The sequence below is a fragment of the Cavia porcellus genome, unplaced genomic scaffold, assembly GCF_034190915.1.
Source record: "Cavia porcellus strain 051 isolate PalLab524CR breed Dunkin Hartley unplaced genomic scaffold, mCavPor4.1 scaffold_7, whole genome shotgun sequence".
Classification (NCBI taxonomy): Eukaryota; Metazoa; Chordata; class Mammalia; order Rodentia; family Caviidae; genus Cavia; species Cavia porcellus.
This window is the reverse complement of record NW_026947490.1, coordinates 67894153-67908009: the sequence shown is the minus strand read 5'-3', so window position 1 is coordinate 67908009 and position 13857 is coordinate 67894153.

Sequence of the window (13857 nt, the reverse complement as noted above, 5' to 3'; positions counted from 1 at the left end):
ACAGGCTCCTACCTCAAACTCACCAACAAGCTTACCGCGTGACTCCCTCAGGGTCAGTCCAGTGTAAGCACCAGGAGGAGCAGAGCCGAGTCATCTCCCCATCTCCCTCAACTGGAGGAGGGGCTGGCTCCACTGGGTTTTGCTGCCTCTGGAAAAAGCCAAAATTTGCAAATATAACCCATGTGATATCCTGGCTACTCCAGATCAGCAAATACCATGTGTTTGCACCAGACAGAGAATAACATAAGCACTTTGAACAACGCTAGGGTACTAAGGTCATAATGTAGACGGGGACCTGGCCAGACAAACCTCTGCTTTCCATCCTCCCATACTAACGGGAATTCTGCCATGACGTTAGTGTTAGCTCAGCTGTGCCTGAGCACTGCAGCCCCTCACGGGGTCTCCTCTTCACCCTGGAGACTGTCTCTTCTGCAAATTCACCTTCCAGGTTTTCCATCAGCAAGAATGGTGCCTGCCTTGCAAGCAGGCTGTCGTGAGTTCAATGCCTTGTACCGATAAAAAACCAAAAAAGACAAAAAAAAAAAAAAAAAAAAAAAAAAAAGGAAAAAAAGAATGGAAACGACACACACGAAAAATACTGAACCTTTCTGACCCTAGAGCCAGGTTAGAGCGCAGTGATGCCTGACTCCTCGACAGCACTGAAAATCTTGAAGCTGTTGGCTACCAGGTAATACCTCGTATTTTCCTGGATTTAGAGAAAGAATTACAAACACGGGGCTGACCAGCAGCTCAGTCTGGCTGGCCCAGACTCCAGCGAGGAGGATCCCGGCTCAGATCGCTAGGTTATGCTGCCACCTTCCTGTCAAAGTCAGGTACTGCACAAAACCTACGTAAAGGAAAAACTAATTACTTAACACAGACTATTTAAGGGAGGGAAATCTCTTTTGAACATATCTGCAGTCTAAATTGAAAATCAACACGCAGGGCTGGGGATTTAGCTCAGTGGGATGAAGCGCCTGCCTGGCAAGTGCGAGGTCATGAGTTCAATCCCCAGCACCACAAAAAAAAAAAAAAAAAAAAAAAAGAAAAGAAAAGAAAATCACCACTCTAACGATGCAAAGGATTTAAGTGCACACAGCAATCAAGCCTTAAATCCAGAGTGCATGGGTCCTGGAGGTGGGGCGTCACCTTTGTTTACGAACTTTGCGCAATCCCTGCACCCGGTCTTGCAGTAATTCTGACCTTTGCCAGGGCACCTCTTCCCCAGTTCGCAGTGCTGTTTAAAACGACATTCTAGCGGAGCCTTCTCTTTTCTGGCTTCTGTGAACTCTGCTCATCTCTGGACCCTGTGCGTGCTGCCCCCCTTTCCTGCTTCCTACGCTGCAGCGCCTCTTCTCGATTCCCAGCGTGCTGTCCGACAGCTGCTTGTGATGGGAACCCAGCGGCTCCACAGCTGCCTACACCACCTGCTTCCAGCCTGGCCCCACCTGCATCCCTCCTCCCGGCCCAACCTGCTTCCCTCCTGTTCTCCAGCGACCAGCCCGCTGTGGCTGCTCTGCGGCCAGAGCTCCCCAGTGCTAGTTTGGTGCACAACCGGCTGTACTGCTGTGTCTTCCAGTGAAGTAATATAACAGATTTCTTTGTATCCCTTGCTCTTGAAAATACCCTCAGTATTACTTAGGGACTCTTTTATGATGATCGGATAAAAGGTTTGCAGCCTAAGGGGACATGCAGATAAACAACTGGCATGTAAGAGGGAGCGTGATAGAGACATGACAGGTTTAGAAACTGAGACAGCCCTGCAGTGGCCTCCGGTTAGAAACGGAAGACACCATATAGAGGGTAACAGGAAATGACACCTCCTGGAGGGGGGGGCGAGGGCATGGAATTGTCATAGAGAGATGATTTCAGACAGAAGAAAATGAAATAAAATACTAAGTTTCCAAGACAGAGTCATAAAACCAAAGGAGAGAAAGAGAAAACTTAGGTCAGCAAGGGCTTTGAAGGCTAAACTAAGGAGGTTGGCAGAATATGTCTATAATACTATACTGAGTGTAGTATAAAAGGGACTGCGGGGAACAGAGACAGCTCTGCCCCCAGATGTCCAGTGGTGCCCCACTTTGCCATGGGTTCTGTGGGAAGACTTGAATTCTGACCCTGGGGTCTGGACATATAGAGAGCACGGCCTCCTTGGGCAGCTGTGACAGGGTCCTTGCAGCCACTGAGGAAAGCAGGCATTAGGTCTGGCAGAACATGCACAGCCCCCCCCCCCCACCAGGTCCAATCAAGCCTGGAGAGGGTTGGGGTTCCTATGCTGCAGGCAGCTGGCCTCGGAGCTGGCCGTGGAGCTGTGATGCAAAGGCCACACAGTGCTAGGACTGGTGGTGCACCTGCAGTCCTGGCTATTCAGGATGCTAAGGCAGGAGGATTGCAAGTTTGAGGCCAACCTGGGCACCTTAGTGAGACGATGTCTCAAAATAAAATTTATTTAAAATGGGCTGGGGGTATAGCTCAATTATAGAGTGCCTGCCAGACTTTGGATTCTAGCCCCAGTGACACACACACACACACACACACACACACACACACACACTACACAAGACATTCTAAAGGGAAGCTGCCTTACTCCTGGAACATGTCAGCAGCTTTGGAGGGGCCACTACTTGACCTTCTGCCTCAGATTGGGTGTTGAGGGAGTAGTGTTCTCCTTGTGACTATCAGAATCCCCTGGAGGCTTTGCCAAAGCAAAGATGCCCCCTTCCGAGGGTCCCAGTAAACAGGCCAGGGCGAGGGAGCCCAAATGTGCATTTGCATCAAGTTCCTGGGGAGGAAGATACTGCCAGTCCAGAGACCTCTCCTTGGAAGGCCCCCAATGGGAGGAAGATGTGAGCCAAGGGTAGGGCTGTGGGAGTCCCTCAAGGGACCTTAGATGTCCCCTAAGGCCCTGTGTCACAGGTTTTATTCCTAGACAGTGCTGCCATTGGGAAGTGGTGGAACCTTTGGGATGCAGGGCCTAGTGGGTGGCTTTGAAGGGACATAATAGCCCTGTCCCTTTCCCTCTTTCTTTGTTTTCTAGGGACGATGAGACGAGCAGCTTTGTCATCCTCTGCCATGATGTGCTGACTCACTACAGAGTCAAAGAAACGGGGCCAAGTAACTATGGACTGAAACCTTGAACTGAAAGAAATGTTTTCCTCTTTCAGATTGATTTTTCTTGGGACTAGGGATTTAGCTCAGGGGCATAAGTGCCTGCCTGGCAAGCACATGGTCTTGAGTTCGATTCCTCGTACCAAAAAAAATTAAAAAAAAAAATTCTAAAATCAAGTTGACTTTCTCAAGTGTTTTGTCACAGGGATGGACAGAAGGCTAAATACAAGGACCCATACTTACTTTGCCCATCAGAATGCCCAGCACCTAGTAAGGTGCCTGGAACATAAAAGGCCTTCCAGAAATATACAGGGAGGCGTGGTCACAAACAACTGCAGTGGTGGAGACAGCCCACGTTACATGTGTTCTCAGAAGAAAAAAACTGCCGTTGGACCAGGGATTTAGCTCAGCAGTGTAAGCGCCTGCCTTAGGAGCATGAGCTCATGAGTTTGATCCCCGGTACAAAAAAAAAAAAAAAAAAAAAAAAATGCACTTGTCTTCAGACAAAAAAGCAGGAAGGGTAACATTAGGCTTACTTCATTTGAACCTTTTCTCCCGAGAAGTCAGACTCCTCTGCTTCATGTGATTCCATTGCATCTTTGTCTTTATGGATTTATCGTAGATGGACTTCTATGGAGAGTAAGTGGAAGAAGGTCTTTAAATGTCGTGAATAACACAAAATAATGCATTTCATAATGTGCTTGCTCTCCTCACTTAAAATGATGCTTTTTATGTGGTAAAGTATTTGCAACAAGAAAATTAGTATTTTAATAATGGTAAGTACATAGTAAGCACATTCAGTGTTGTACAGCCATCACCACTGTCCATCTCCAGAACTACCTTTTCATCTTCCCAAGATGAAACTCTAAACTCATTAAGCAACTTCCTTAACATTATGTTTTTTATGTTTTTTTTGTTTTTTTTTTTTTTGTCTTTTTCATTTTTATCGGTACCTGGGATCAAACTCACGACCGCCTGCTTGCAAGGCAGGTACTTATGTCGCTGAGCTAAATCCCCAGCCCCCAACATTATGTTTTAATATTTCTTCATGTTGATATACTAGCATGGCTTTATCATCAGAACCAACACATAGAATTTCATGCTATGAATCTGCAACTTTTATTTCTCTTCCCTTTTTGTGCACCTGTCTCTTGGTATTTACATCCTGAGACTCATGGGCAGGCAGAGGATGTTCGCGTCCTCACCTTCACAAATGGCTTCACTACAGACGCCCCGCTGTCAGCACCGGACAGCCCCGAGCTCTCAGCGTTCCTAGTGACATTCGGTTAGGACTTACTGGGCTTTAATGTCTGCAGTGGTGGCTATGGAATGATATCTCATTTTACCTTGCAGTCTTCAGATCACAGATGAGGCTGGGCATCCTTCCATGCATTTTTGGGTGACTCAGATGTTCTTGTTTATGAATTCCCATTTATACCTCTGCCATTTTTTTGGTTTTTGGCTGTGTTATGGTTTACATTCAGATGCCCTACCTCTCCTCCAGGCCTCCTGTAATCATGGATGCTGCCAAATCTAGCGTTTGTGATTGGTTTGTTATCTAGCGCTCGGATTGATGGAGTGAGTGTTACACCCGCCCAGGGGTGGAGCCAGCATACAGTGTACCTGCAGGAAGAAGACGCATCTCTCTCTTGCAGAGTTTGCTCTTGCTGCAGGGATGGCCTTGAACGGCTGCCCCACCTTGCCGCCTTGTTGTTTGGAGCCAGCTGAATATGGACTGAAACCTCCCAAACTGTAAGAAATAAGCCTTCCCTTGCTTCAACTTTGGGCATCAGTATTTTGTTTCAACAAGAGGAGGGTAACCAAAACAGGCTGGATTGTTGGTTCACTGATCTGTAGGGAGTGCTGACATATTCTGGAAGAGTGAGTGTTCCTTTGTTGATTAAATGCATGAAAATATCTATTCCTATTATGTCGCTTGTCTTATTTGATTTGAGTATGTTATTACAGAAAAATTTAGTTTTAATATCATTAAATTCATCAATATTTTATTTTTTGATTTGTGCTTTTTATACCTTATTTATAAAATCCTTCTTACTCTGAGGTCAGAGTCTCATATTTTAGAAGTGCAAAAACATTTGTCTTTTATAAAACCTTTTAATAATCTGGTTAGTAGCACAACTACAATTCCATTGATTTTTGCATGTATGAGAAACATAAATTAAGTATGTACATTTTAAGTATACCACTTTTAAATGTTTCAGTTGACACATATTTATACATATTTATGGGTACACTGTGATAACTCAATATATGTATATGTGTAATCATCAAATTGAATAATCAGCATTTCTTTATGTTGAGAAACTTGAAGCTCTTCTCTTTTAGTTATTTTGAGGTAGATAATACAGTGCTGTAAACTACAGTCACTGTACTCTGCTATAATATATTAAAATTTATTCCTCCTACCTAATTGTATTTTGATGCCTGTAAAGGACCTCTCTGTCTTCCACCCTGAGCTGCATAACAGGGCTAGGAAAGAGTGTAGAAGCAGAGACCTGGGCCAGGAGACACTGTGTCATTCCGGCAAATGCAATGTGAATTAAGGTAGATCCGAGGGAGAAGGATAAAACTGGATGGATTCGAGAAAAATTCAGATTCCTCCACCAAACATTGAAATGGAAACATTCTGAAGAAGGCAGAGTACTGCCAAGGAGGGAGGAGGACAGAGGGCTGTGCATAGAGAACTTCCAGGCACAGAGGTCCTGAACGACACCCAATTGCCCCTCCACAATTGCTCAGAGAATGTGGAAATAAAGCTTAATCTTGCTTCTGCCACTGTGTATTACTAGACATATGCTTTTTTTTTTTTTTTTTCTTTTTATCAGTACTGGGGATTGAACTCACTCTGCTTGCAAGGCAGGTACTTATGCTGCTGAGCTAAATCCCCAGCCCCACCACTGTGTATTACTGTCGTCACCTTGCACTCAGTCTATAAACCTATAGCTCTGGAGGCCCAGGGGGCGTTTCTTAGCTCCTGCACTGTTTGTAGCACACTGCTGGCAGACAGTAGGTGTCAACCGCGGGCAGAAACATTAGGGAGATGGACTCAGTTTGTAATTATTTTCCCAAGTGGCTGGTGATAATCATGGAAAGTCATTTATCTTAGGGCAAAGGGTAAACTCTGCCATAGATTAAACGCTGGAGACAAAAGTGTGACTATAAGGAGCCACACCCTTGGTCAGAGAACAGTGAGCTCAGTTGACTGCAGACTTCATTCTAGAGCCAAGTTTTATTTTTACATTTTTAAAAAATCTTTTTATCGGTACTGGGGATCAAACTCACGACCACCTGCTTGCAAGGCAGGTGCTTATGCCACTGAGCTAAATCCCCAGCCCCTATTTTTTTATTTTTATTTTTTGTACATTTGTTTTTTTTAGAGCCAACTTTCATTTAAAAATTTTGTCCGGCAGGCAATGGGCAGGCTGAATACCCATCCACCGCTGCATGTTTTCTCAGTCTATGTTTTCTGATTCTTTCTCTCTTGCTTCTTCTCCTCTTCCTTCCTCACCAAACACTACGGAGAAGTCTGACTTCTAGCCATCACTACTCATCCCAACATGATCACCTATGGATGTTTCCTAGACATGGGTGCAAGGGCAGCCATGCATGTAATTCAGAAACACAGGAAGGAAAAAATCCACAGCCACTGCTGCAGAGCCCCACAGGACAAGAGGGAGGCAAAGATAGTGGCTGATGAGATGGGATACCTGCTGAGAAGCACCTGCTGTGGTTTGCGGGTCCTGTTGGGGTCTCTGTGGTGGAGGGGAGATACCCATGTTGGTGCTACTGGGAGATGGGAGGCCCTTGGGCCAGTGGAGGTGGGACTCCCACGGGGCTGTGGGCCTCAGTGTCACTCTGCTTCAGCTTTAATGTAATAACTTACTTGCCCCATCCCCAGCTCCTGATACTGCTGTCTACACCACAGAGCCATGAAGGGTGGAGGAAGAAGAGCCTTCTGAGTGCCAGCATTATGCCACTGGTTTTGAGTCTCCAAAGCCGTGAGATAAATAAACCTTTTGTCTTTATGTCTTGTGTCATTTTAGGGACACAAAGCAACTTTCTTTAAAAGATGGGGGAAAATAATATATGAGTGACCTGGCTAATAACATAAGTGAGCTAGGCTCGGTGGTAGTGACACGTGTAATCCTAGCACTGTGGATGGGGGGCTGATTTTGCCCAGCCTAAACCACACCATGAGACCCTGTGGCCAAAACATATAAATAAATAAAAAATAAATTAGCAGCGCATGAAGACTAAAGTTTTAGAATTTGGAAAGGTAGAATCTGGGCATTTTCTGAAATGATATGCATTTTAAGTATTGGAGCTAGGGAGAGAGGCCTGTGAAGATGTAAACAAAGGAAAATAGAAAAAAGCATTTACTTTCCAATGTTATCTTTTATGAACTTAAAAAGCTAATAGGAAACAATGATTTAGGGCCTCCTAGGAGTAAAAAGATGCTGTGGTTGGTATCCAGACATTTCTCTAAAGCTTTGTGCATTCACAGTCGGGGCCTTCTGGACCTGGCTGGATCTAGGACTGTGAAACTGGGATTAAGGGTGCGTGGCACAAACTAGTCCGCTGATTGGAATTCGCAGAGCTCTGCCTGTGGATAATGGACGCCCCACCCTGAGTGTGGGTGGCACCACCCAAAAGGCTTGTGGACTCAGTGGGCTAAAAGGGGAAAGGGAGGTTCGCTGCTTGCTCCCTCCTGCCTGCCTTGCCAGCGCCTGCTTCTCCTCTGCCATATCCCTGGGCCATGCCACCCAACTTTGGAGCCAGCCAGTCATGCACTAAAAGCTCTACAGACTGTGGGCCAAAGTAAATCTCTCCTCCTTTAACTTTGGGTGCTGGGTATTTTGTCCCAGTAATGAGAAAAGTAAGTTGGACAAAAGATACTGTCTTTGCACAGCACCAAACGCAGCATTTTGTGTGTGGGTCTGTGGAAGAAAAAGGAACTCAGTGGGCAAAGACCACGAGGCCTGGTGTGATCTTTGCAGAATCTGATGAAGAGCCCTGCCGCCTTCCCACACCTGGGAAGATCCCCTCCATCTTCTGCAGCACAGGCGCCCTCTCGCTGGGGCTGCACTGAGATCTATTGCTCCACCCTGCTACAGTGTGGATTGATGACCTTGTGTGAATCCTAGTACAGGGCTCGGCACAGTTAACAGCCCTGCAGGTGGGGACAGGATGTCACCAGAGACCCTGGAAGAAGCTAGAGGGCTTTCTTAATTCCACAGCATATCTATCCTTCATTCAGAAATCATTAATTTACTTCTGAAGCCAGACACAAAAGTGCCAACCAAGATCATGACTTGAATTTCTTGTGACCTGTTTTCTTTCATCAACCACCCAACCAGCAAATAAACTCACACACCCCATGGTTTAGTGATGAAGATGAACAGGCGTCATTGAAACTTTTCCCACTGTACCTGCTGCCATGTCATTCAGTCTGGGAGTCACAGAACCCTCTGAGCATCTGACAGAAGCTAGGGATGCTCTGCCCAGAATCAGACAGAGACGCAATCTTGCACACAATTTCAGATGATTCATTGATTCCTCTCCTCTCCTCCAAAGCAAATCAGAACAAAACTAAACAAAATCCTGACACCTCAACTTAGCACTTTTCTTCTGCTGACTGAGATTGTGACAGGTCCACAGAGTCCCAGGCCTGAGCCCAATGCAAGAAAATCTGTGGTTACTCAGGGATCAGGCTTAATTTAGAGGTTGGGATGAAGCTGCTAGTCAAGGACAACTTGAATTCTTGCTTCTCTTCTCATTTCTGTTGGGCTTTGGATAACTGTTGGGCGCAGGCACTCAACATAGCATACCCCACCCGGGACTAAGGACCATGCCAGCTTCCACAATGTGCTACGTCCCTCTCCAAATTAGCCACCCCGTGCTTACTTCGTATTCGCCCCGTGCTGACTCTGTGACAACCCCTGATTGACCACAGCTGGGTATATTAGCCAGAGCCCGCGTCTCATTCCAGCCCTTCCTCCTTGTGGCAGCCCTCATGGCAGCCTGATTGGCCACAGTCAGATATATAAGCCAGAACCCCCAACAATAAAGTTGGCAGTTACCTGTTACCCACAAGAGCGTCCTCTGTCTCACTGGGGGGCTGCGCCGGTCAGATAACTGCAGATTTCATAGCACAGACAGGGACACTCGAAGAGTGAAACTGACTGAGAAATGTGTGACCAGAATAACTTTAAATGGCTAGAGGAAAATGGAGGGGTCCCCAAAAAGATCAAGATGCAGTCTAGAATTTACCCTACCATTTTGTTCTTTTGTAGAATCAACCCACATGAGAATGGTGGCATCAAGGATGTACAGTGCTCCAAACACAGGCATCATCTTGCCAAGGAATGTCCAAGCAGTGTCACTTCTCCCTGACTTGCCAGGACCCCATCTTTCCTTCCTGGCTTCTCTGGTTACTTCTGAATGTTCTGGTTCTGTATCAGAAATTTTGCCTCCCCTTAGATACCCATGTTCAGGAAGACTGTGACTTGGACTGACGCCCTGTTGGCAGACACTTCTAGGACAGTAAAGTCAGATGCATGGGGACAGGGTCGATGATGGTGTGAATGAACCAGCCCCAATGCTAGCACGGACCTCTTCAACCTGACAACCCAAGCCCATCTCTTCACCTTATGTTACTGTAGCCTTTGTCAATATAAATTACTCCTACCTTCTTAAAATTTTTGTCCCCAAATATTAGCACTTTCTGACATTTTTTTTTTGTCTTTTTCCTTTTTATCGGTACCAGGGATCGAACTCACCACTGCCTGCTTGCAAGGCAGGCGCTTATGCCGCAGAGCTAAATCCCCAGTCCCTTTCTGACATTCTTACCACACTGGAAGCAATGAGTGAGGCAAGGGAGAAAAAGGTACTTAAGTCTATAGCACATGGTGTTCTTGGAGTGATGCGGGGATGGAGGAGACAGGGATAAGTACAGGGACCTCTCTGTAAAGCAGCAGGACAAGGCTCCTGACACACACTGTATTAGTGCAGTGTGATAGTGGAGGACAGAGTATGAGCTTCCTCTGGCTGCTGTAAGAAACAAGCACACACTTAGTGGCTTATAATTTTATAGCTTAGCTCCTGTATGTCCCCCAAATGTCTGCCACTGAAGGCTTGGTTCCTCCTCTAGTGTGCTGGAAGCTTTGAAAGACAGAAGCCAGGTGGGAGGTCTTTGGTGGGAGGTCTCATTGGTGGGGTGCCGGTAAAGGCCTCCTTCTGTTTGTCTCTTTTTTGCTTCCTTTGGCCATGAGCTCCCCACCACGATATGCTGCTAGGCCACAGGCCCAAAAGCAACAAGGCCCATCAATAAGGGGCTGACACCTCTAAAACTGTGGGCTATGATTTTACAACTTTTTTCTTTATAAGTTGACCATTGGGTGGGTTTCCTATGACTGCCATAACAAATGACTACAAGTCTAGTGGTTTAAAACAATATAAATAATTTTTTCCTAATAGTTTGGGAGGTCAGAAATACGGCATGCATTGGCAGTGCAGCATTTCTCCTGGAGGCTCCAAAGGAGAGCAGATTCTTCTGCTGTTAGGGTTTATATCTCTGTGTCCCCCTAAAGCCTCCTGGGATCATAGATGGGACTTCTGCAAGGTAACTGGATTGTGAGGGTGCCGGAACTAACCTACTACCAGGAGGTGGGCTCTAGTTGGAAGAATGGGCCACCATGGCGTCTCTTTTCCTGGTTCCTCTGACCCTGCTCCCTCTCTGCCCTATAGGAGCTGCTCTGCTCCAACACGCCCCTCTGCCATGCTGTCCTACCACGGAGCCCACCAACTTTGGACCAAAATGTGAAGTAAACTTCTTTTTAAGTTATAGAGATTGGTTATTTTGTCCCAGTGATGAGGGCCATGACCAAGATACCTGCCTTCCTTTTTTCCTTAGAAGGACCCAGCTCGCCTGCCAACTCCTCATCTCAAGAGCCTGATTTCAATCACAACTGCAAAGTCCCTTCTTTCACTTTAGGCAACACATTTATGGGTTTTAGGAATTATGAGAACGATATCTTTGGGAGACCATAATTCTGCTCATCAAAAATAAAGTGCTTACTCTCTCTAGCGTATCCAGACCATCCTTCAGAAAGACGAAACCTGCAGCTGAATCCTACAGGTTCAGTGATTATTTCTGCTTCGCCAGAAGGCAGCAGGCAAACAAGGGAATACCAGCAGAGAGAAAGAGAAGGTAGCCCAGGAGGTTTTGGAAGATGCTAAAGAATGGGCAGAGGGTAATATGTGGAGTCTACACTGGGGAGGAAAGGAAGAAGCTAGATCAGGAAGGGAATTTTTTGTTTTTATTTTTTTTTTATCATGCCAATGCTACTGGTTTAGGCTGTATTATTTTTTCCTTCCCCTTTTCTCTAAATGGCCCCCCTTTTAAATAATTTTTTGTTTGGATTTTTGTTTTAATGCTGGGGACTAAACCTAGGGCCTAGTCCTGTATAGAAATGTCTGTGAAATTCCAAGTTTCATATATTAGTCACATCTTTTCAATGGGCATTAACATGATTTAATTATCAAAAGAAAATGTTCATCCACGTAATATGGAGACTTATCTGGACATATTCATGAGTGAATCAAGTTTTGAAAAATGGAGCCATAGCACCCAAAGCCACTTCAAGTGTGTAAGCAAGGAAAGGCCGTGTGATCAGGTTTGCCTCTGATGAACAGTTCAACGTCCCGAACCACTCTGGATGATGGGAATGCGTGTCAGGCAGCAACAACATGTGAGGACCCAGCCATAAGACGTGGGTGAGAGACGAGGAAGTGGTAAGGTGGAAATGACAGGAGCGGAGGGATGATCTCAGTGTGGAAAATACCAGGAGGCAAATCCACAGGAAGTGCATTCTCCTCTGAAGCTTCCAGAAAAATGCTGTGCTGCCAGCTCCTTTTGGACCTCTCCCCTTCAGACTGGCTGACATTGGGAGCAGAGCAGAGTGCAAGGGCAGACTGGCAGCCCTGCCAGGGTTCTAGCGCAGCAGGTGCTGCACATGAGTCAGGAGAGCACAGAGAGCGGAGGATAAGGGGGTGCAGACGCAGGGAAAGTGGTTGTGCTGGTCTGGGACACGGTGCCCTGGAAGAGTCTGTGGAGCAGTCGTGTAAAGGCTTGGATGTGTGTGCCTGGGCATCCAGGGCCTGGGAAGTGTATGGAAAAATGGAATGTCACCTTACATGTCCAAGGAGACAGAGCGGAAAAGAGGAAACAGGTGAAATGTATTTTAACAGTATACTTTACATAACCCAACAACATCTCCCAAACATCATGTTTCAAGATGAATCGGTGAGGCCTGGGGATGCAGCTCAGTGGCCTCATGTGAGGCTTGCCTTCCATCCCCACCACTAGAAAAAACAATCAGTATAAAATTTACCAAGACATCTTACATGCTCTTTTTAAGTCTTTGAAATCCAATATATATTACCCTAGAGCACTTTCATCTTAGACGCTTCCAGCATCCTAGAGCCTTACTGGGGAGCATCTACTGTATCAGAGAGTGCTGTTCTCAAGGCCACAGGCAATGCACAAAGTAGAGCTTGGGGAAAAAGCAGAAGAAAACTTGATGAATATTGGTGTCTACGGCTGTGTGCACAGGCACGCACAACGGTGAAAGAAGAGACAGCAAAAAATGATTCAAAAGGAGCAAAAGTGATAGAAAGAGAGTGGAGAAGAGCTAACAATTGGTCAAGAGCACTTATAAAAGGAAAATGCAGATTAGAATTTGATACTGATCTCAAGAGCTATAGGGAGAACATTCCACCCCCATTTAGCCAAGGCAGAGGGTTCAGCAGTCTCAGGATCCCCTGGGGCAGCACTGTCCACACCAGGGACCTCTGATTCCGCCATAGCTACCGGGGATGTATAGCCCGATAGCAGCATCCCACTTCAGCTGCCTTCTGGTGATCCAGGCTGCACTACTGACCTTAAATCTGACAGTCTCCAGTCCCAGGAAGGGAAAGACAGGGGATCTGCCTCCACTGGGGCAACCTGACCTGAACCAATTTAGTAAAGGGGTGAGTCAGTGACACACACACCCACCCAGTGCACAAATGTAAGGGCATGGATTAGATTTTTATTGTTACTGTGACAAATTACTGTAAGTTAGCTGGCTATCCTATGAACCAGAGTCTACCGTGATCTCACTGGGCCAAGACTAAGGTCCTGGGATCCCTGCCAGAGGCTCTGGGGAGACGGTTCCCTCCCCGATTCCATCTTAGCAGCTGCCTGGTTCCTTTGGTTATTAGACCTTTGTTCCATCTTTATCAGCCACAGAGACCACAGTGGCCAAGGTTTTCCTTGCAACCATCCCTCTAGTTCTGTCTGCAACTTTTTTTGAGGAGGGAGGGGTACTAGAAATCAAACTCATGACTTTAAGCTTGCCAGGCAGGTGCTATGCCACTGAGCTAAATCCCCAGCCCCTCTCTGCAACTCTTAAGAAAGCTTTTATTACTTTGGGGCCACCTGGATAATCCAGAATAACAGTTGTCATGTACTATAGACTCAACTGATTAGCACATTTCTTTCCATCTGAATCCTAAATTCCTCAGCTTTGTGTCGTAACGCATTTAGGAGACATACTTACATCTTTGGTGGGCCATTCCTCTATTGCCTCTGACCCCAAGTGCTCCCTATAGTTAAAGAGCCCTGTATGGCCAAGTTGAATCATTATGTTCACAGCAGCAAAACACTTACTTTGGTTTTCTTGCTGT